At 45.1% G+C, this 24,055-nt stretch overlaps 1 long non-coding RNA gene across 1 annotated transcript in view; it reads right to left on the minus strand.

Annotated features, from left to right (window-relative positions):
* LOC144482313 (uncharacterized) overlaps window positions 1-23,707 on the minus strand; it is a 40,674-nt gene extending 16,967 nt beyond the window's left edge. Inside the window, exons 1-2 of the long non-coding RNA XR_013495932.1 lie at window positions 23,548-23,707; window positions 22,288-22,477 (exon numbers count right to left, since the gene is read on the minus strand). This is a non-coding gene — a long non-coding RNA (uncharacterized LOC144482313). The remainder of the gene's footprint in view (window positions 1-22,287; window positions 22,478-23,547) is intronic.
* Window positions 23,708-24,055: the final 348 nt, after the last annotated feature.

The raw sequence follows: 24,055 nt of genomic DNA on the forward strand, positions 1-24,055 counted from the left end.
TCTATAACCACTCTTTGCCTTCTGTGGGCAAGCCAGTTCTGGATCCACAAAGCAATGTTCCCTTGGATCCCATGCCCCCTCACTTTCTCAATAAGCCTTGCATAGGACACCTTGTCAACTGCCTTGCTGAAGTCCATATTTACTACATCTACTGCTTTTCCTTCATCAATGTGTTTAGTCACATCCTCAAAAAATTCAACCAGGCTCGTAAGGCATGATCTGTCTTTGACAAAGCCATGCTGACTAATCTTAATCACATTATACCTCTCCAAATGTTCATAAATCCTGCCTCTCAGGATCTTCTCCATCAACTTACCAACCATTGAGGTTAGACTCACTGGTCTATAATTTCCAGTGCTATTTTTACTCCCTTTCTTGAATAAAGGAAGGGAGTAGAGATGGAAGGAAGAAAGAAAGATGGAGGCAGAGATTGGGAGGGGTAAGGCCATGAAGGGTTTTGAAAGCAAGGAGGAGAATTTTAACATTGAGACCACGCAGCGATTAGGGGTTGTAGACTGAACCGGATTTGGAGTGAATTCTGATAAGGGAAGCAGAGTTGTGAATCAACTAATTGGTGGTGAATATGAGTTTATCCAGGAGAATGCTTGAATGGACAAGTCACGAGGTAACAAACGCATGGATGAGGGTTTCAGATACGGGTGAGTTGAGGCATTATCGACTGTGTGTGATGTTACACAGCTGGAAATATGTGATCTTGGTGAAGGAGCAGCTATGTGCTCAGAATCTCATTTCCGAGTCTAATGAGGTGCCAAGGTTATGAGGGTTTACTTCAGCCTCAAACAGTGACCAGGGAGAGAGAGATCGAGTCAGTGACTTGGAGCAGAATCTGTGGTGGGAACTTTGTCTTCCGAATATTCAGATGGGGAATTCTCTGCTTATCCAGTACTGGATGTCGAATAAGCAGTCTAATAATTTCATAACATGAGATTGGTTGTAAGTGGTGATTGTGAGCTGGGTGTTATCAGCATACATGTGAAAAGCAAAAGTGTTTTCAGATAATGTCACGAAAAGGTAAGGTGCAAATGAGAAATAGGAGGGAGACAAGGATAGATCCTTGTGGGAATCGGAAGGTAACAGAACAGGAATGGGAAGAGAAACCATTGCAGCTGATATTCTGCCTCTGATCAGAAAGATAAAACCGAAACCAGGTGGGCGCAGTCTTACTCAGGTGAACAATCCCTCCTCATTGTTCTGAACCTCTCCACACCTTTAACATGGTTAACTGCACTATCCTGCTCCAATACCTTCCCACTGTCAAGTCAGTGTTCACAGCAGATGAAGATGTTAACGTACCTGACATCCTGGGGAAACTAATGATGAAGGAAGGGCTGGGCCTCAGAAAACAAGTGTGGAGAAGGCTGGAGTTCTCATTTACCTTCATCTCGGTGGCAGCTCCTCCATCTCAATGTGTGTGGCGAGATCAGGCCATTCTGCTCAGTCAGGAACATCCAGACTGACTGATTATGCAGAGTGAGGTGTTCTAACCCGGTGTGGCACTGAGCCCCTCACACAGAGCACAGGAAGATCCCAGTCTCTGTGCTGAATGGTCTGCCTCCAGGAGGTTTTCAGCGCCGGTGCTGCTGAGGCTGGGGAACTGCAGCGTGAAATGTTTACACAGGAAGCTGCCATTGGAAACCCTGAGCTCCGGATTGACAGCCGGGCGGGACGGGATTCCCGCTACCAAAACCCTTCCCCATCCGGAGCCCCGCCGCGGGCTCAGGGTCCGGGCCCGGGGACTGAAGCCACCTGCCGGACATTTGCTGCCGCTCCGCGCGGTGTCTGATCGGCCCTGGGTCACCTCTGCCCTCTTTACCGACCTATTGACCAATCACAGCCACCGGACTGTGTCTGACAGCTGGGCAAACCAATCGGACTGTGGGACCGCTCCGTTATCCAATGGACGGTCTGCGCTGACTGTGTGACAGCTACTTTATCCAATCAGTGAGCGCTGTCCCTCTGGAATGGGAGCGAACAATGGAAATGATGCCGCTGATCCCGACCAATAGAAGAGCGGGCTGCTCAGTTAAACACACGCCCACATTGTGCTTGACATCTCTCCTTGTTTTCCCTCTGCATCTGATAACTACTGAGCTCATTCCTCCCCACCTGAAGTCTGCAGGGTCTCACACTGAACCGGGTGTCACAGTTCTCTGGGACTCAGCTCGAAAATTTGCTCTCGAAACCTCACTGCCTCGATTTTGTTTTCCTCCCCTTCCATTTCTATCGCGTTTCCTCCACTTATTTCCTCCTTCCTTTCCCCCGAGTTCTATTTCTGTCACGCTCTGACGTTCACCAGACCTGTTGTTGCTTTAACGAGCATCAGTAAATTAGAGTTGTACAACGGTAATTCTAATAGCGGTCCTGGTTTCAGGATTCTTTCCCTGCCTCCAGCTCTCTGATTTCTCATTGGTTTCAGCCGCGGATTGAATTGAATGACGCTGGGCTGGGAGGGATGCTGCTGGAGTCGAAAAATACCGCCGCATTGCGATTGGTGTCTGTGTTACAGCGCCGTTCTTCGATTGGCTCAGACTGATGTGAATTGTAATGTGGTGGGGTGTTGAGCGAAGCACGTCTCTCTGCTATTACAGTAAGAAGTCTCACAACACCAGGTTAAAGTCCAGCAGGTTTATTTGGTAGCAAAAGCCACTCGCTTTCGGAGCGCTCGCTGCTCCTTCGTCAGGTGAGTGGCATTTAAGTTCACAAACAGGGCATATAAAGACACAATCTCAATTTACAAAATAATGGTTGGAATGCGAGTCTTTACAGATAATCATGTCTCAAAGGGACAGACAATGTGAGTGGAGAGAGGGTGAAGCACAGGTTAAAGAGATGTGTATTGTCTCCAGCCGGGACAGTTAGTGAGATTTTGCAAGCCCACGCAAGTCGCAGGGGTTCCAGATAGCGTGACATGAACCCAAGATCCCGGCTGAGGCCGTCCTCATGTGCGCGGAACTTGGCTATCAGTCTCTGCTCAGCAACTCTGCGCTGTCGTGTGTCGTGAAGGCCACCTTGGAGAACGTTTACCCGAAGATCAAAGGCCCATGACCGCTCAAGTGTTCCCCAATAGGAAGAGAACACACTTGCCTGGTGATTGTCGAGCGGTGTTCATTCATCCATTGTTGTAGTGCCTGCATGGTCTCCCAAATGTACCATGCCTCGGGACATCCTTTCCTGTAGCATATCAGGTAGACAACATTGGCCGAGTTGCAAGTGTATGTACCTGGGAGATGGTGTTCTCATGTGAGATGATGGCATCCGTGTCGATGATCCAGCACATCTTGCAGAGGTTGCTGTGGCAGGGCTGTGTGGTGTCGTGGTCACTGTTCTCCTGAAGGCTGGGTAGTTTGCTGCGGACAATGGTCTGTTTGAGGTTGTGCGGTTGTTTGAAGGCAAGAAATGGGGGTGTGGGGATGGCCTTGGCGAGATGTTCGTCTTCATCAATGACATGTTGAAGGCTCCAGAGAAGATGTCGTAGCTTCTCCGCTCCGGGGAAGTACTGGACAACGAAGGGTATTCTGTCTGCTGTGTCCCGTGTTTGTCCTCTGTCCCGGCTGGAGACAATATACATCTCTTTAACCTGTGCTTAACCCTCGCTCCACTCACATTGTCTATACCTTTAAGACTCGAGTACCTGTAAAGACCCGCATTACAACCATTATTCTGTAAATTGAGTTAGTGTCTTTATATGCCATGTTTGTGAACAGAACTCCGACTCACCTGATGAAGGGGCAACGCTCCAAAAGCTAGTGGCGTTTGCCACCAAATAAACCTGTTGGGACTTTAACCTGATGTTGAGACTTCTTACTGTGTTTACCCCAGTCCAACGCCGGCATCTCCACATCATGACTCTGCTATTAGTCAGAATTAAGCGTAATTTCCATTGTTCGCGCACATTGGACAGACGCAGCTCACTGATTGGATAATGCAGCTATCACTCAATCAGCACAGAGCGTCTCTTGGATCACAGGGAAGTCCCAAATGCTGATTGGTTGCCTTAGTTGTCGGACACAGGCCGGTGACTGTGATTGGACAGTGGGCGGGGATTACACTGGACTCATCAGACACCGGGCGGCGGCAAATGTTCGGCCAGTGGCCTCAGTCCCCGGGCCCGGATCCTGAGCCAGCAGGGGGACTCCGGATGGGTGAAGGCTTTTGGCAGCGGGAATCCTGTCCTGCCCGGCTGTCAATCCGCAGCTCAGTGTTAAAAATGGCGGCTTCCTATGTAAACATGTCACGCTGCAGTTCCCCAATCTCAGCAGTGGCGGCGCTGCAAACCCCGTGTAGTCAGACCAATCAGCAGAGAGACTGGGATCCTCCTATGGTGTGTGTGTGTGGGGCTCAGTGCCACACCAGGTTAGAACAACCCACTCTGCATCGGCCAGGGAGAAATACTGGGATCTTCCTGTGCTCTGTCTGGGTCCAGGGCTTGGTTACTCTGAATGGATCTCCTCCACTGTTCGGTTCTCGTTACAGCCTCTCTCTCTTACAGTCAGTCTGGGTGTTCCTGACTGAGCAGAATGGACTGATCTCACCACACACACAGAGATGGAGGGGCTGCTGCCCGAGATGAAGATGATTGAGAAGTTCGGCCTTCTCTACACCCGTTTACTGAGGCCCAGCCCTTCATTCGTCATTCGTTTCCCAAGGATGTCAGGTACATTAACATCTTCATCTGCTGTGCACACTGACCTGACAGTGGGAAGTTATTGGAGCAGGATGGTGCAGCCAACCATGTCAAAGGCATGGACAGGTTGAGAAGGATGAGGAGGGATTGTGCAGCAGGGTAAGACTGCACTCGCCTGGTTCCATTCTTATCTTTCTGGTCATAGGCACAATATCACCCGCAATGGTTTCTCTTCCCACTCCTGTGTTGTTACCTCCTGAATCCCCCAAGGAGCTATCCTTGGCTCCGTCCTATTTCTAGACCTTACCCCTCGGTGACATTATCTGAAGAACAGTACTAGTTGTCACATGTATGCTGATATCACCAGTTCTACCTCACCATCACCTCTCAGAACCAAACCCACTTATTAAATTATTAGATTGTTTATCCGACATCCTGTACAAGATAAGCAGAGAATTCCCCATTAAATATCTAGAAGACCAAAGGTCCCACCACAAATTCCATTCCCAGTCAATGACTCCATCACTCTCCCTGGTCACTGTCGAGGCTGAAACAAACCTTCATAATCTTGGCACATCATTAGACACAGAAATGAGATTCTGACCACATATCTGTTCCTGCATCAAGATCACCTGTTTCCAGCTGTGTAACTTCACACATTGTTGATAACACCTGAACTCACCCGTACCTGAAACCCTCATCCATGCTTTTGTTACCTCGAGACTTGCTGATTCAAATACACTCCTCCTGCCCAGCAGATTTTATTCCCTAAAGGGCATTAGTAAATCAGATGGGGTTTTATGACAATCGACAATTAATTCCAGATTTGTCTTGAATTAAAACTTCACCACTTGCCCTTTTGGGTTTTGAACCCAGCTCCCCAGAGCATTACCCAGGATCTCTGGATTACTTGTCCACGATGCCACTGCCTCCCCCAAACAATGTCAGGACTGGGATTTGAACCCTTGCCTTTTCCATCACCCTCATGAAAATCTCGAGCAAGTTCATCAAGTACAATTCATCCTTAGTAATTACATTGGGGTTTTCCTTAATTAATGTACATTAGCACAAGTGAGTGTTAATTTTATCTCAGGTTGTTATTTGGAGAATATTCCACATTGCTGATGTTAAACTGATTGGACTGATTCTTATAGCCTTTTCTGAAGAGGTGTGTTTACCATTTGCAATTCTCCAGTCCTTTGGCACCACCCCTATAACTAGATAGGTTAGAAAAAAAATAGCCATTGCCTCTGCAATTTCCATCCTTACTTCCCTCAGTATCCATGGATCCGTCTCTTCCAGTAACAAGGACACAGCAATTCAGAACAGACATTGACCACATGGCACATTGACTCTGTTCCACCATTCAATTCGATCATGGCTCATTTATTTATTTACCTCCAAGCAGCATATTCCTGACCATCACCACCCTCTGAGTAAAAAGGTTTTTCCTCACATCCCCCCAAACCTCCCACCCCTCACTTTTAATTTGTCTCCCCTCGTAACTGACCCTGCAACTAAGGGGAACAGCTGCTCCCTATCCATGCCCCTAATAATCTTGAACACCTCAATCAGGTCGCCCCTCAGTCTTCTCTGCTCCAATGAAAAAAACCCAAGTCTATCCAACATAACTTAAATGTTCCATCCCAGGCAACATCCTGGTAAATCTCCTCTGCACCCGCTCAATGTCCTTCCTATAATGTGGCGACCAGAACCGCACACAGTGCTCCAGCTTTGGCCTCACCACAGTTCTATACAACTCCATCATGACCTCTTTGCTTTTGTAATCTATTCCCCGATTGATATAGGTGAGTGTGACATATGCCTTTTTCACCACCCTATTAACCTGCCTTTCCGCCTTCCCAGATTTATGGACAAACATGCCAAGGTCCTTTCGTTCTTCGAAACTTCCCAGTGTCAGATCTTTCATAGAATACTTCCATGTCAAATTAAAATGTATCAATTTATCAACTTGAACTGAACCATTAATCAGCATTCTCTAAAGATTGCAATCCAATAACTCTTAAATCCCTCATAGAATATTCCCCAAATGCCTCCCCTTTTCCTGGTAACATCTTTGCACTCTCTCTATCAGCTGTATTTCTCTTTGAAAGTGTGGATTCCAAACTGTGAGTGCAGGCTCCAGATGTGGGCGTACCAGCTGCTTGTAGAGTTTCAGATTGTGGGTTTCATCTCCACTTTACTCCTTGATTCTCTGAGAAACCAAAATTTGTCTATTTCAGCCTTAACTGTCATACAATCCCTACTGTGCAGATGGAGGCCATTTGGCCCATCGAGTCTGCACCGACTCTCGGACACAGCATCCCACCCAGAACCTATCTTGGTAACCTACATATTTATCCTGCTAATCCCCCGAACCAAAACATTTGGGACACGAACAGGCAATTCAGCATGGTCAATCCACCCAACGATTGGAGCATGCGAGGAAGCGCAAACAAGGGGAGGACGTGCAAACAGCACACAATCACTCAAGGTAGAATGGAACCTGGGTCCCTGGCACTTTGAAACAGTATGTGTGAGGGATTTACTCACTCTGATAGTGTGTGTGGGATTTACTCACTCTCTGACACTGTGTGTGTGGGATTTACTCACTCTCTGATACAGTGTGTGTGGGATTTACTCACTCTCTGATACAGTGTGTGTGTGTGGGATTTACTCACTCTGATACAGTGTGTGTGGGATTTACTCACTCTCTGATACAGTGTGAGTGTGGGATTTACTCACTCTCTGATACAGTGTGTGAGTGTGGGATTTACTCACTCTGATACAGTGTGTGAGTGTGGGATTTACTCACTCTCTGATACAGTGTGAGAGTGTGGGATTTACTCACTCTCTGATACAGTGTGGGATTTACTCACTCTCTGATACAGTGCGAGAGTGTGGGATTTACTCACTCTCTGACACAGTGTGTGAGTGTGGGATTTACTCACTCTCTGATACAGTGTGAGTGTGGGGTTTACTCACTCTCTGATACAGTGTGAGAGTGTGGGATTTACTCACTCTGATACAGTGTGTGAGTGTGGGATTTACTCACTCTCTGATACAGTGTGAGAGTGTGGGATTTACTCACTCTCTGATACAGTGTGTGAGTGTGTGTGGGATTTACTCACTCTCTGATACAGTGTGAGAGTGTGGGATTTACTCACTCTGATACAGTGTGAGAGTGTGGGATTTACTCACTCTGATACAGTGTGAGTGTGGGATTTACTCACTCTCTGATAGTGTGTGAAGTGTGGGATTTACTCACTCTCTGATACAGTGTGTGAAGTGTGGGATTTACTCACTCTCTGATACAGTGTGAGAGTGTGGGATTTACTCACACTCTGATACAGTGAGAGTGTGGGATTTACTCACTCTCTGATACAGTGTGAGAGTGTGGGATTTACTCACTCTCTGATACAGTGAGAGTGTGGGATTTACTCACTATGTTGGTTTGTGAAGGTGGGGTTCATTCTGTATCTTTCAGTCTCAGGGACTGCATGTGACAGATGGAGACTCATTGTGTATTTGCCAGTTAGTGGGGGCTGAGAGTGAGCGCGGGATTCATTCTCTCCCTGCGATGATATGCCAGTTTGGGATTAATGTTGTAGCTGTCCTTCTCGGCCACAATTTGGGGAACTGGGTTTATTCTGTACCTATCAGTCTCTGCAACTGTCTGAGAGATTCATCCTGTATTTGTCAGTCTCTGGCAGTGTGAATCAGTGTGATATTGACTGGATATCTTTCAATCTGTGACATTGTGTGCTCTGCTGCTCAATATGATAGTGGAATTCAGTCTGTATCTGTCAGCTACTGGCACTGAATGGGAATGTGGGAATCATTCTCAAAATCTGGGAATCTTTGACATCAATTCTGCATTTGTTTATCTTCAGTGCTGTTTTTGAAAGTGGTACTGTCTGTGAGATTGGGATCAATTGTCAGGGCTCTGCATATGAATATATGTAGCCTCTAACATATGTAAGTGTGTCACATTGTGAAGGATGAGGAACTTTAATTATTGAGATACACTGGGGAAGTTGGGACCACTTTCCTTGGAGCAGAGCAGGTTGAGAGGAGATTTGATAACAGTATTCAGAATCATGAGGAGTCTGGACAGAGTTGACAGAGAGAAACTGCTGGAAGGATTGAGAAGCAGAGGGAACAGGTTTGAGGGAATTGGGGAAAGAAGGAATGGATACATGAGGAGAAACTTTGCCATGCAGCGAGTGGTTATGATCTGGGGATGTTGGGCCTGACAGTGCACGAGAGGCAGCTTCAATTGAGGGATTCAAGAAAGAATTGAAAATGAAGAATGTACAGAGATGTGGGGAGGAGGTAGATGAATGGCCTGAGGTGTTCTCACTTGGAGAGCCAGAACTTGACAGGCCCAAAATCCTATTTCAGTGGTGTAACAACTATGTCTCTCTGTGTGTTTGACTGTGTTGATTACGCACATCAGATTCTTCTGCTGTATGTGAATGTGCAATTCATTCTGTTTCTGTCAGGACCTGGTGGGAGTTTTAAGAGTGGGATTATTTTATTATAAATCAGAGATCCTCTGTGGTGTTAGGAGAATAAAGAGTTAATGTCCCGATTTCAACCCTGTCAGCAAAATCTCGTATGCTGACAACTGCTACGGACAATGGAGACAGCCTGTCCACATGGAAGGATAACCATGTCAAAACATAATTAAATTAGATCCGTGCCCAAGACATAGCGTGAATGATTAACCATTAAACTTGTTTTCTTGAGCTGCGAACAATAGAACTTGTATTGCACAAGACTGCTCTAAACATCACGTATTTGGCCGGATACCAAGAGTGAATCATATTCAGATGTCCAGAACAAAGAGAGGCTTTTCTCTATAAATATGCGGGAAAGTCCCTACTACAGCAGAGTCTGCCGTGGGTTACGTACGGACGCCCGGAGGGAGGTAAGCCACTCTACCTGGACTGACGGCTCTCCAGTCCACGTGTCAGGGTAGTTAAACTATATAAGGCTTAGCCCATTGAATGATACTTGTAGAACTTGTCCATGTATTGTGGGGAATAAAGAGACACATTTTATTCTAGCAATACTGGTGTAGTGTGAATTCTTTCTCTCAGACCACCTCCACGAACCTGTTACCGGTCCGGCTAAACATTTTGGCGTAATCAGCAGGATACGGTGATAATTGGCGGTGGGGGGTTCTTGGAGAAAGATGTTTCGCAAAACTAAGAAGTTACAGGAGGAGGAAAAGGGAGAGGAAGCGATCATTCCGGGATGGGAAGGATCGTGGAGACCGGTTGCAGCGTGCCTCCGAGACGGAGGGGGTCGCGCTGAAAACTGGGGAGAGGAGACCCGAGATGGATCTCCCGGAGAAGTATTATCTACTCTGTTAAAAATACCCGTCCCTCTGAAGACCCCCGTGGAGGGAATTCAGCGGAGACTGTGGGTATGTGCAACAGCGTGGAAGAATCAGTTTAAACAACGACAGGAAGCCGAGCAGAATGCTCTTAAACTGAAGCAGCAATTGGGAGAACAGGAATGTAATAATTCGTTGTTAAAGCAAAAAATAATAAAGTTAGAAACAGAATTAGAAGCCCTTAAAACCCTGGCTGGCCAGGCAGGGGGTTATGTATCCAGAATAAATCGGAGGAAGAAGCGTAAAAAACCTAGAGAATTGGAAATGGTGAAAATTAAAGCATTTGTAGCTAGATTGGGGGACGGGAGCGGCTGGAATCCCGATACGTGGGATGGAAACATTTGGAGTGATAGTGACAATGGTTCCCACTTTACGGGAAACCTGGTCCGACAATGGGCCACTGACAATCATGTGGAGTGGATATACCATATTCCGTACTATCCCCAAGCAGCAGGATTAATTGAAAGAATGAATGGAATACTGAAAACCTCATTGCGAAAGGCTAGTACTTCTGATGATTTGTCTAATTGGAAGGTGAAATTAAATCAAGTATTGAAGCAAATTAATAATCGACCACTAGGTGGGGGAGTCACGCCTTTGAACCGAATGGTCCATGTATGTGAAACCCCACAAGGAGAATCAATCAAAATGTGGAAATTGGATGATAATGCAGAATTACCGCAGCGAGCCACGCCTGGCTCGGCCGGTTTAGATCTAAGAACCTTAGAAACAGTGACCCTGCCACAAGATACACCTACTGTTATTAAAACCGGATTAGGATTGCAGTGCCCTAAGGGAACTTATGGGCACATCCTTCCCCGTTCTGGATTGTCCCTGAAGGGGATAACTGTTATGGCAGGAGTCATTGATTCAGATTATCAAGGAGAAATTGGGGTGGTTCTGTGTAATATTAAACCTGATCCCTATACTGTGACTGCGAATGATAAAATCGCCCAACTGGTGATTAAACCCTGTGAGATGGCACCGGCCGTTGAAGTTGGTATCCCACAGGTGGTGACTGAAAGAGGAACTGGTGGTTTTGGCTCAACAGATAAACCTGGAGCTAAAGTCTGGGTGAAACAGGAAACTGGCCCACCCAGAGCTGCTGAAATCATTGCTCAAGGCAGTGATGGAACCGTAACGGTAATGTACCCTGGTGAGCCCAAATGGGTTAATGTCCCTGCTAAGAAATGTTATCTACGAGAAGATTAACTATGTCTTGAAGATTGATCTCTTTTACAGGAATAAAACAGCATGGAACGATTGACGTTGATACTGATAGCAGGAATACTCTTGATCTCGTGGATATGGGTTGAGGGGACCCCTGGTTATCAATTGACCGAAAAGCTTGGCGGTTTTCGCCTCGCATGGAAGAACTCCACCCATAATAGAACTCAAGGGGAGTTCACTTGTGGCGCGAATCGAATGTGCGGAATCGCGAATATAACGAGTGTGTGTAAGCTATATCGTTGTGAAAAATGCTTGGACAACAACAAAGCTCTCCCCACAACTGCTATGAATTGTACGGTTACCATAACGGCAGGAGCTCCACTTTGCCAGATACAAACAAGAAGGAATAGAACCTGTATGTCCAGTAAGGAAAATGGCACCACCTGGAATATTACTGTGACAGGTGAGAGGCCTCGATTGGTATGGTTCCAGAACAGTACAGAAATAAAAGGCCGCAATACATTCCTATATGCAATAATGTTCCTACCAAACAAGCCTATAATAGAACAAACACAATTCGCCCCAGTCCTACATACTTGTCGAAAGATGGCGAATCAGCTCACGCACACTGAGGTACACTGGACTGTCATTCTGCCCTCGCTACCTACCTGTTCTGGCGCCCGCAGGCGGCGAGCATGGTATGATACGCTGTTGGGTGGGACTGGTACAGTACTAGGTATCTCTAATGCGGCTGACAATGAAGTTACCAGAACTATGTTATCGGACACTGGATATTCGACATCACACGGGCTCCATACTGTCGGAATATGGATGCCCACGGTTGTGAAAACGCAAGTGGAAACAGCACGAATTCTGCTACGAACTCTGGACTGGGAGAAGCGAATGTGGAATGCGACACAGGAACTTATGCATAACATCACGGCGGCACTTAATATGACTATCTGCAACATCCAAGGAGTGCACATGCGAGTGCAACAAGAGAGGTTTATCCGAATAGTTACTACGGGTAACTCTCATGAACTGCGAGAACTCTGGAACATATCGGACACTTTGTGGGTGCAAGCCCGCTCAGATAAAACTGTTTGTAACAAAACAGCATGTACTGGACATTACACCTTGATGAATGTAGCAGATGTAATATCTGTATGTAAATACCATGTACTGCCTGTAATTACCCTGCATGGGTTTTACTTTCTGAGAACTAATGGTAACTGGTTTAGTCCTAAAAACAATTGGACTTATGATTTGTCAACATGTGAAGACACTGACAGAGGATTGGCATGTTTAACTATGACAAGATATCGCGATCCATGTTTAACTGATGACACGGCATTATGTGAGTGGCGAGTAGAGAAACCACGAGATATCTTGTGGCAGATTGGGCCCCACGCTGTATGTGTGGCCACCATACACCGCCACCCATTATTGCCGCAGATACCGTTCTCTGGGTGTTTGAAGGGGGTGTACATTTGGCATTGGGCGAACAAGACTTACAAATTGACTAATTATAGCACTGAATCTCGCTTGAGTACGGCTCAGTGGAAAGTTCTCCATATGCCATGGCGAGTCTCTCTCGACAGGTTCAAATGCGCATTGAATCAGTCGACGGAGCTAAAACATATAATTGACTCTCATAAGTCTAACGTGTCCCGTGTCATGGTCTCTACCTTTATAGCCGGAGAACAGGTAGTACATGCTGCGCGAATGATAGAGAATGAATCAGCCCATCATTGGTGGGACTTGCGAACCGGGATATCACAAACGGCCCGGCGATATGTTTTGCCTCCTCTGATATTGATATTTGTGATTGTTGCTGTTTTAACTTGTTGTAATGTACTTACCTGTGTATATGTCAGGCGTGTGAAACAGGGTTTGGAAAGTACCCTGTATCACACTGCGTTGAGGTAAATGGTGATTGAAATCGGTCCAACAGGTGGAATGTTAGGAGAATAAAGAGTTAATGTCCCGATTTCAACCCTGTCAGCAAAATCTCGTATGCTGACAACTGCTACGGACAATGGAGACAGCCTGTCCACATGGAAGGATAACCATGTCAAAACATAATTAAATTAGATCCGTGCCCAAGACATAGCGTGAATGATTAACCATTAAACTTGTTTTCTTGAGCTGCGAACAATAGAACTTGTATTGCACAAGACTGCTCTAAACATCACGTATTTGGCCGGATACCAAGAGTGAATCATATTCAGATGTCCAGAACAAAGAGAGGCTTTTCTCTATAAATATGCGGGAAAGTCCCTACTACAGCAGAGTCTGCCGTGGGTTACGTACGGACGCCCGGAGGGAGGTAAGCCACTCTACCTGGACTGACGGCTCTCCAGTCCACGTGTCAGGGTAGTTAAACTATATAAGGCTTAGCCCATTGAATGATACTTGTAGAACTTGTCCATGTATTGTGGGGAATAAAGAGACACATTTTATTCTAGCAATACTGGTGTAGTGTGAATTCTTTCTCTCAGACCACCTCCACGAACCTGTTACCTGTCCGGCAAAACATGTGGGAATGTGGAAAACCTGTCTGAAAATGTGGGTCTGTAACTCCCATTCTTTAATATGGGGTGTGTAGTGCGTGGTCACCTTCATCAGTTTATGTGGGTTTGTGTTGATTTCTGACGATCAGTGGCACCATATACGTGTGTCAGACTGATTAGTGCCATTCAGGATCAGGCTCAGGGAGTGTCAGTGAGTTCAGTAACAGTCTGCACCAGTCAGTGTCTGGTAATGGACAAGTGCTTGACAATGATTCTGAATCTGTCGTCTCTGCTGCTTTGACAGTGTGGGATTCATTACATAACCTCAGGCTCTGGGACTGTTTAACAATCTGAGTTTATTCCATGTTGAAATTTCAGCACAGAAACAGACCATTAATGCTGTGGGTTTTAATGAAATAATTGAGAGTTTCACTCAGTTTTAAATCACTTTCTATTTGGACACAATTGGGAAGGAGCATGGATCTTTTCATCTCACAATCATTGCAAAGTGAAATAAAGAGTTATTTAAATTTTATTACTCAAATTGATGCCTTCATTATTCATTCTGTTTGTAAGGAGTTGATACTTGAATGTTAAGCTCAGTTTTCACTGCAAGATTAGAATATTTGCCATAGACTATGAGGCATTAGTTTGGTTTGTGATCTATATCTCAATCTTTACTCATCAAATTTATATGAATTCTTATTTTAATCACAGTTGGTGTCTCAGGTTATACCATCATTCAGTTCTATCTGGTATTTAATTGAATTGCAGCTAATTCTGTCATATTGTCTGACAGACACACTGACAATCTGATAGCGGCTGAGAATTCGGACTGGGATTTATCTATCAACCTGTCAGTGGTACTGACTTGGGAAGACATGGAGACAATGTCTGTCTCTCCTGCTCTGATTGATTGTTGGATTGAAAATGTGTCTCTGGAACTAGTTCTGTTGCCTGAGACTGTGGAACTGATGCACTGAGAGAGAGAACATGCATACTGTGTGTGAGGAACTCGCTGCACTGTTCATTGCAACTCAGGTGGAAGAAACTTCAAACTAACCTTGATTGGTTCAATGATTTGCCTGTCAGGAATAATGTATTCTTTATAACCCAAGTACAATGAGGGAACAATACACAGGCCTTCAATTAAATCTCAGTATATAATCATAATGAACAGCCACAAAGGAACCCCAGTGATACAAACATTGTCAATGTCTGACTGCAGGCCTCAGTGTCTGTGTAAGAGATGCATAATCAGTGGCGGTAGGCGCTACAACAATTCAATGACATTCAGATTGAACTGAAACCCTGCACTGCTCCATGAATGGGATAACCGGATGGAGCAGGGACATTTGTAATATTTCCATTCATTGCTCCGGTGTGATTAACCAGATAGTAATCATAACCAAACAGTCTCCATTTAAAATGTGTCCATCCTCATTCTCACCTGGTGCCTGCAAGAGCTGCTCTTTGTCTAACTCCCCACATCCTGACTGTCTGCCTCTGTTTCCAATCTTCACTGTCCAATAACAATGATGTAGAGATGCCGGCGTTGAACGAATATCTCGCCAAGGCCATCCCCACACCCCCACTTCTTGCCTTCAAACAACCGCACAACCTCAAACAGACCATTGTCCGCAGCAAACTACCCAGCCTTCAGGAGAACAGTGACCACGACACCACACAACCCTGCCACAGCAACCTCCGCAAGATGTGCCGGATCATCGACACGGATGCCATCATCTCACATGAGAACACCATCCACCAGGTACACGGTACATACTCTTGCAACTCAGCCAACGTTGTCTACCTGATACGCTGCAGGAAAGGATGTCCTGAGGCATGGTACATTGGGGAGACCAAGCAGACGCTATGAGAACGGATGAACGAACACTGCTCGACAATCACCAGGCAGGAGTGTTCCCTTCCAGTCGGGGAACACTTCAGCAGTCATGGGCATTTAGCCTCTGATCTTCGGGTAAGCGTTCTCCAAGGCGGCCTTCACGACACACGACAACGCAGAGTCGCTGAGCAGAAACTGATAGCCAAGTTCCGCACACATGAGGACGACCGCAACTGGGATCTTGGGTTCATGTCACACTATCTGTAACCCCCATGACTTGCCTCAGCTTGCAAAATTTCATAACTGTCCTGGTTGGAGAAATTTACACACCTCTTTAACTTGTGCTTGGCCCTCTCTCCACTCACATTGTCTGTACCTTTAAGACTTGTATACCTGTAAAGACTCACATTCCAACCATTATCTTGTATATTGAGTTTGTGTCTATATGTGCCCTGTTTGTGAACATAACCCCTCCTCACCTGATGAAGGGGCAGTGCTCAGAAAGCTTGTGCTGCCAATTAAACCTGTTGGATTTTAACCTGGTGTTGTGAGACTTCTTACAATAACAACAAGCCAGGGGAGACTGGAACTAGAGTCATTACTGTACAAGAGGCGGCGATTCACAACATCCAGTTCATGCTGGTTCGCCATGGAACAATCCAGTCAGTCCCATTCACCTGCTCTATCCCATAGCCCTACGAGTATATTTGCGTCAAATGTTCATCCCAATTCCACTTTGAAATTATTCATTGTCTCTGCTTCCACCCTCAGAGGCAGCGACTTCCAGGTTGTTACTCACTGCATGAAAAGTTCTTCCACACATCCCCTCTCTGTCTCTTCCCAAAACATTCAACTTGTGCCCCCGAGTCCCTGTACTATCCGTGAATGGGATCAGCTTTTCTTTGTCTACCTGATCCACATCTGCCATGAACCTGTCCACCTCTATCAGACCTCCCCCTCAATCTGCTTTGCTCCAAACAGATCAACCTTAGCTTCTCCAACCTAACCTGATGGCTAAAACTCTTCATTGCTGAAACCATTATGGTAAATCTCCTCTGCATCCGCTGAATGATCCTCACATGTTCCCTCAAGTGTGCTGAGTCGAACTGGACACAATACTCCAGCTGTGGTCCAATCAGAGCTTTCTAAAGGCTCAGCATAACTTGCATGATTCTGTACTCAATGCCTCTGTGTCCTCATGGGGAGGGTCACTCTTGTGGATGGGGAGGGTTTGAACTAAACTGGCAGGGGAGTGGGCACAAGTATATAGAAGTAGGAAACAGGAATATCTAGAGAAGGACCATATAAGAAACGAGCAGATGAAGAAGGAATTCAAGAGGAAGACCAGGAGAGGTTTAGAATGCATGTGAGTAATCACACAAAGTGTGGTGAATAAGGTTGGTGAGTTAGAAGCACAAATAGCCACATGGGAATACAATACACAGGCAATGATGAAAATGTGGTGTCGAAATGGAGGGGGCTGCATGCTTACTATTCAATACTAAGTGATCAGAAATGATAGAGAAGGAAAACAAGGGAGGTATGTTGATAAAGTGACAGAGGAGCAAATCTGCAAGGAGATTACAGATGTACAAGAACTATAGAGTGGTGCTGTACTGGAGCTGGGATTGTGCAATGAGACAGGACTGATTGATAATCTCATTGTGAAGGCATCCTGAAGTAGTAGTAATCATAAAATGATTGACTTTACATTCAGGATGAGGAAGAGAATTGAGTTCAAGATGAGTATTTACACTTAAATAAGGGCAATTATGAGGACATAAAAGTGGAGCTAGTTAAAGTGAACTGGCAAGTTGCTTAAGGGAAAGATCACGGTACGGTAGCACAGTGGTTAGCACTGCTGCTTCACAGCTCCAGGGTCCTAGGTTCGATTCCCGGCTCGGGTCACTGTCTGTGTGGAGTTTGCACATTCTCCTCGTGTCTGCGTGGGTTTCCTCCGGGTGCTCCGGTTTCCTCCCACAGTCCAAAGATGTGCGGGTTAGGTTGATTGGCCAGGTTAAAAATTGCCCCTTAGAGTCCTGGGATGCGTAGGTTCGAGGGATTAGTGGGTAAATATGTAGGGATATGGGAGTGGGGCCTGGGTGGGATTGTGGTCGGTGCAGACTCGATGGGCCGAATGGCCTCCTTCTGCACTGTAGGGTTTCTATGATTCTATGATCAATAGAGGCCGAGTGGCAGACATTTAAGGGGATACTTCAAAATACAAACAAAAGATACATTCCAAAGAACAACATAAATTACATGGGAAGGCTCTGTCAGCTGTGGTTAGCAAGAATATTTGGAGAAAATATTAATCTTAAAGAAAAAGGAGACATCTTTGCGCAAAGAGGAGAGGCAGGTCAGAAGATTGGAAAGAATATAAAGAACATCAAAGAATGACAAAAAGATTGATAAGGAGGGAAAACTTGAGAGAAAGCTAACTAGTAATATAAAGATGGATAGTCAGATTCTCCGTTGATATTTAAATAAGGAAAGATTTAACAAAGTGAATGTTGGTCCCATAGAAAGTGTGTCTTGGGAACTGAACGGAAAGCTGTACTATGACACATGAATTAAACAATTACGAGTCTTCACGATAGAAGTAACATCCCAGAAATAGCTGTAAATCAGGAAACTGAAGGGTGGGAGTAGCTCACGAAAATTACAATCACCAGGGAAGTGTATGAGCCAATTGTTGGGTCCATGGGCTGTTGGACTTCACCCTGAGGTCTTGAAAGAAGTGGCGAATGAGATAGTCGATGCATCAATTGTTCAAAGTTCCCTTCATTTGGCAAGATTCAATTAAATTAGAAGATAGGAAATGCAACTCCTTTATACAAAAAGGGGAGACAGAAAGCAGGAAACTTCAGGCCAGTTTGCCAAATATCTCTCAGACCGAAAATGTCAGAAGCCATTATTAAAGATGTTAATGCAAAGCACTTGGAAACATTCAAAGTATTCAGGCTTTTGTTTAGCCATTGTGGTTTTGTGCAATGGAAATCATGTTTGACCAATTGATTGGATTTCTTTGAAGGAGTCACATGTGCTGTGGATAAAGGGGAACTGCTGGATGTACTGTACTTAGATTTCCAGAAGCTCCGGTACAGACATGATGGGCCAAATGACCTCCTTCTGCACCGTAGAAATTCTGTGATTTGGTAACTTGCCATATGAAAGGTTGTTGTGAAAAACAAAAGCTCATGGTGTAGCAGGTATCATATTGGGATGGAATGAGGATTTGCTCGGTAACAGGCAATCAAGTTGGCATCAGTGGATTTTTTTTTGTTTGCAGGATATGAATGATGTGCCACAGGGATCAGTGCCGGGGCCTCAACTTTTTACAATTTATATAAATGACTTGGATGAAGGGACTGAAGGTAAGGTTGATAAATTTGCTGATTACACAATGGATAGGTGGGAAAATAAATTGTGAAGATGACACAAGCGGGCTACAAAGGGACATTGTAGGTGAAGTTAACGCACAAAAATCTGGCAAATGGAACATAATGTAGGCAAATGTGAAACCATCCATTTTGGCAGGAAGAATAAAAAGTGTATTATCAAAATGGTGGGAGATTATGGAGCTCTGATGTGCAGAGGGATCTGGTTGTCCTCGTGCATGAATCGTAAAAGACAAGTATAGAGGTCCAGCAATTAAGTAGGAAAGCTAATAGGATGTTATTGTTTATTGTGAAGGGAATTGATGACAAAAGTAAGGTGTTTATGCTTCAGTTGTAAGGGCATTGGTGAGACCACATCAGGAGTATTGTGTACAGTACTGCTCTCCATATCTAAGGAAAAATGTAAATGTGCTAGAAACAGTTTAGAGAAGGTTTAATGGACTAATACCAGGAATGAGCGGGTTGTCTTGTGAAGAAAGGTTGAAGAGGTTGGGTTTAGATCCACGAGAGTAAAGAAGAGTAAGAGGTGCCTTGATCTTAACCTTTAAGATCCTGAGGTGTATTGACAGGGTGGATATGGAGAGAATCTCGAACTAGGAGTCACTGCGAAACATAAGGTGGAGATGATGAGAGTATTTTTTCTCAGAGGGTCGTGAATCTCTGGAATTCTCTTCCACAAAAGGAAGCAGAAGCAACATTTAAGTATTTTTAAGGCAAAGCTCGATATAGTCTTGTTTAACAAGGGGGTGAAAGGTTATCAGGGATAGGCAGGAATGTAGGTTTGAGATTACAATCAGATCAGCCATTATCTTATTGAACAGTGGAGCAGGTTGGAGGGACCAAGTGGCGTATGCCTGCTCCTAATTCACACATTCATATATCTGGGAATTTGTGAATTGTGTTCAACAGAATTTGCTTGACCGGAATGTTCTTGGTCAAACGAGGAAGGAAGCATTGCTGGATCTGCTGCTGGGGAATGGGGTCACTCCACATCACAAACCCGCCATCCAGCCAACTGAGCAAACCGACCCCTAAGACAGGACAGAGGTAATTTCACACTGAAACAGAGACTAACTGATCAGTTGGTTAGTTAGCTCAGTTGGCTGGATGGCTGGTTTGTGATGTTGAGTGATGCCAGCAGCATGGGTTTAATTCCTGTACTGGATGAGGTTATTCGTGAAAGAGGAGAGCAGCCTTGGTCATCTGGAACTCAAGCAACTTCAGCCATTACTTCTCTGTCCATCTTCATTAGTGTACGTGAGGATGGAATTAATTCTGTATCTGTTATTCTCTATTGCTGTCTGTGAATGGGGCATTAACTCTCTGTTCAGCTCTGTTTTGCATGCGAGAGTGGAATTCACCGTCAGTCTTTGTTACTGTATATAAATGCAGCATTAGCTCTTTCCCAGTCTCTCTTGGTGGAATTGAATGTGTAATTAACTCCCTCTGTCAGTCTGTGTTTCTATACCTTAGTTTCCATTACTGTATTTTAGTGTGGCATTAACACACTGATAATTTGTGTTACTGTATTTTGAATTCACTGTCAATCTGTAATAATGTAAGTAAATCTCTGTCTGTCAGTCTCTTACTGTATGGAAGTGGGTCACTGTCAACTTAGCAAACTGCAGCGAATTGAGCGCCACCTGGATCAGTGCTGGGTTCTCAGCTATTTACAATCAATATGAGCGACTCAGAAGATGGACAGACCATCACCCAATTTTGAGACAATAGATAGGTGGGAAAGCAGATTGTGAGAAGGGCACAGAGTGTCTGCAAGGGGATATAGATAGGTTAAGTGAGTGGGCGCAAATTTAGCAGGCAAGATACAATGTAGGAAAAGGTTTCCCAGTTTAGTGGGAAGAATAGGAAAAAAGAACATTGTTTAAGTGGAGAGAAATGGCAATCCTGAAATATCTGGCTGTCCTTGTACATGAATCACAGGATGTTAATTTGCAGATATGGCAAATAATTGGAAAGTCAAATGGAATGTTGACCTTAATTCCAGGAGGGATGGAGTCTAAAATTATGGAAATCTTGCTACAACTACAGGACATTGGTGCAACAACAAGTAAGAATCCGGTGTAAAGTTTTCATCTGCTTATTTAAGGAGGGGTATACTTGCATTAGAGGCAATTCAGTGAAAGTTCACTGGGCTGATTCCTGAGATGAAGGAGTTATCTTATGAGGAAAGTTGAAGCAAGTTGGGAAGAATGAGAGATGATCTTACTGAAACATATCAGATCCTGAGGGGGCTTGACAGGGCAGATGCTGAGAGGGATGTTGCCATTTGTGGGGGAAACTAGAACGAGAGGAAACAGTTTAAAATAAAGTATTTCTTATTTAAATGGAGATTATAGAATTTCACTGGTGAAGAAATTTCACTTCTTCAGGTGAGAATTCCCAAGAACAATTCTGTTCAGGTGTTGAACAGAATTCCCACTCCCCTGAAGAAGGGGCTTGGAGCTCCGAAAGCTTGTGTGGTTTTTGCTACCAAATAAACCTGTTGGACTTTAACCTGGTGTTATTAAACTTCTTACTGTGTTTACCCCAGTCCAACGCCAGCATCTCCACATCCTGAGTTAAGATCAACAGACTGTGATGACCGGTATTCGAAGCCGGGTCAGCTGCTGGGAATGCAGCTATGCTCACCACTATACCACCATCACTAAACATTTTAATCAATTAGCAGCAGGCCATTCGGTCCCCTGAACCTGCTTCACAAACAATGTCATGCAATGAGGAGATATATCCTATGCTCCTGAGAGTAAGGGTCTGAAGCTACGCCAATTAATCTAGCTGAGATGAGGAGGAAGTTATTCTCTAAAAGTGATCTTGATAATTACAATAGATCTTTATGATCTTGATAATTCACTATTACTGAGAAAGTGGAGGTTGGGTCATTGAATAGATTCAAGTCTGAGTTATTCATAGTTTTGATTTATCAGATAGTCAAGCATTGTGGGGACAGGCAGGAAAGAGGAGTTGAGGCACAATCAGATCAGCAATGATCTTATTGAATGGCAGAGCAGGCCTAATGGGCTGAATGGCCTTCTCCTGCTCCATTTTCTTTTCTGATTTTATGTCAGTGTGGGACTCGCTCTGTGTCTGTCAGTCTCTGTTACTGTATTTCAGTGTGGAATTAACTCAGTCTGATATTGCATCTGCGTGGATTTGATTCTCTGTGCATCATATGTGAGCATGCAATGTCTATGTCACTGAGTAGGAAACAGTTAGTGATCTTTTATCACAAATCCATCAGCATCTCCTCAATTTACAATCCAGTTCAAAATCAGCCAACAAGAACATACCTTCACAGAAAGTGAGCGACTGACTGCCACGTCCAACATCCACCCTGATTAAAAATGGTTTTTCATGTGTCTATTTCTGGCTTCAGTTTTCTGAGCAACAGCTGCAATGATTCACCGGTAAAATTATGTGGACACTGGAAATCTGAAACAAGGTGAAAATTCTGGGAACACACATGGGCTCAGGCAGCATCTGTGGAGAGAGAAACAGAGTTCATGTTTCAGCTCACTGACAATCATCCTGCAATAAAACACTTATTGATATCTGCTAATGGCAGCCACAGTTCCCACATGATGGCGTAGTGGTATTGTCGCTGGACTAGTGATCCAGAGATCCAGTGTAATGCAATGGGACCTGAATATCACCACAGCAAAGAGTGAAATATGAACTCAATAAAAATCTGGAATCAAAAGCCGAATGATGGCTATGCTGTAAAAAACCCATTTGATTCATTGATGTCCCTTTCGGGAAGGAAATCTGCCTACATGACCTGCCCTGGCCAACATGTGACTCCAGACACACAGCAATGTGGCTGACTCTTAAATCCCCTCTGAAATGGCCTAACAAGCCAGCGACACCCACATCACGTGAATGAACAAAAACAATTCCCTGCACCCCAGAAAGCGCTCTATCCAACACACTGACTTGCCCAGGCACTGAGAGCAGACATGACCCCCCCAGGGGCAGCCACAGGGCAATCGGTGCTGGAAGTTTCCTCACTGCCAGTTTTAAAGTTTGTTTATTTATTAGTGTTAGAAGTAGGCTTACATTAACACTGCAATGAAGTTTTTGTGAAAATCCTCTGGCCACCACGCTCCGGTGCTTGATTGGGTACACTGAGGGAGGATTAAGCATGACCAATGCACCTAACCAGCACGTTTTTCAGACTCTGGGAGGAAACCTATGCAGACACAGAGAGATTGTGTGCAGACTCCGCAGTGACCCAAGCCAGGAATTGAACCTGGCATTGTGAGACGGCATTGTGAGACAGCAGTGCTAACCACTGCACCACTCCTCTTCCACCAAACTGCCTGTGTCCTTTTGAAGTTTCCCACTTTCCTCCTCACAGTTGCCAATGCCTCCAAGTTTGGTGGCGTGTGGAAATGTTGAGCTTGTGTCCTGTACACCAAGCTGTGTGTCATTAATATATATCAGGAAGAGCAGGGCTCCTAACACCGAGCCCTGGGGAACTCCACTGGAAACCTTCCTCCAGTCTGAGAAACACAACCATTAACCACTCCTCTGTGTTTCCTCTCACTCACACTATTCCATGTGGGGCGGTGAGGATGGCCTGGCTGCACCATCCGTCTCGCGGTGCCGCTCCCTCGCCGGACCCGGTGGCTTTGATTCGGGCTCTGACAGCAGCTGAGACTCGCTGTTGCAGCTCCTGCATCGTTCCGCTCAGCTTCCGGGAGCCGCACTGCGCATGCCCCACGTAGATGGACGGTCTTCCGGGGCTAGGCCAAATAGCGCCTGCGCAGTGTGAACTATTCGGAACGAGATAGACCGTATTCACTAACGCGCTGCATCCTGGGTTACGTAGGCCACCATTAATACCTCTCTCGGGATTAATTTTAAATCCATCGGAATACTGCCAGCGAATTTATCGCGAATTAATCTATTTCCTCTTGTTGTTTGAAAAATCGGAAATAAAATATCTTCATTTCTGCATATCTATATTCCTGTATATCTATATCACAACATCTCTGTAACCTCCTCCAGCCCCTACACCCCTCCCTATATTTGTAACATCTTGCAGCCCCACCAACC

The sequence above is a fragment of the Mustelus asterias genome, unplaced genomic scaffold (genome assembly GCF_964213995.1).
Source record: "Mustelus asterias unplaced genomic scaffold, sMusAst1.hap1.1 HAP1_SCAFFOLD_35, whole genome shotgun sequence".
Lineage (NCBI taxonomy): Eukaryota > Metazoa > Chordata > Chondrichthyes > Carcharhiniformes > Triakidae > Mustelus > Mustelus asterias.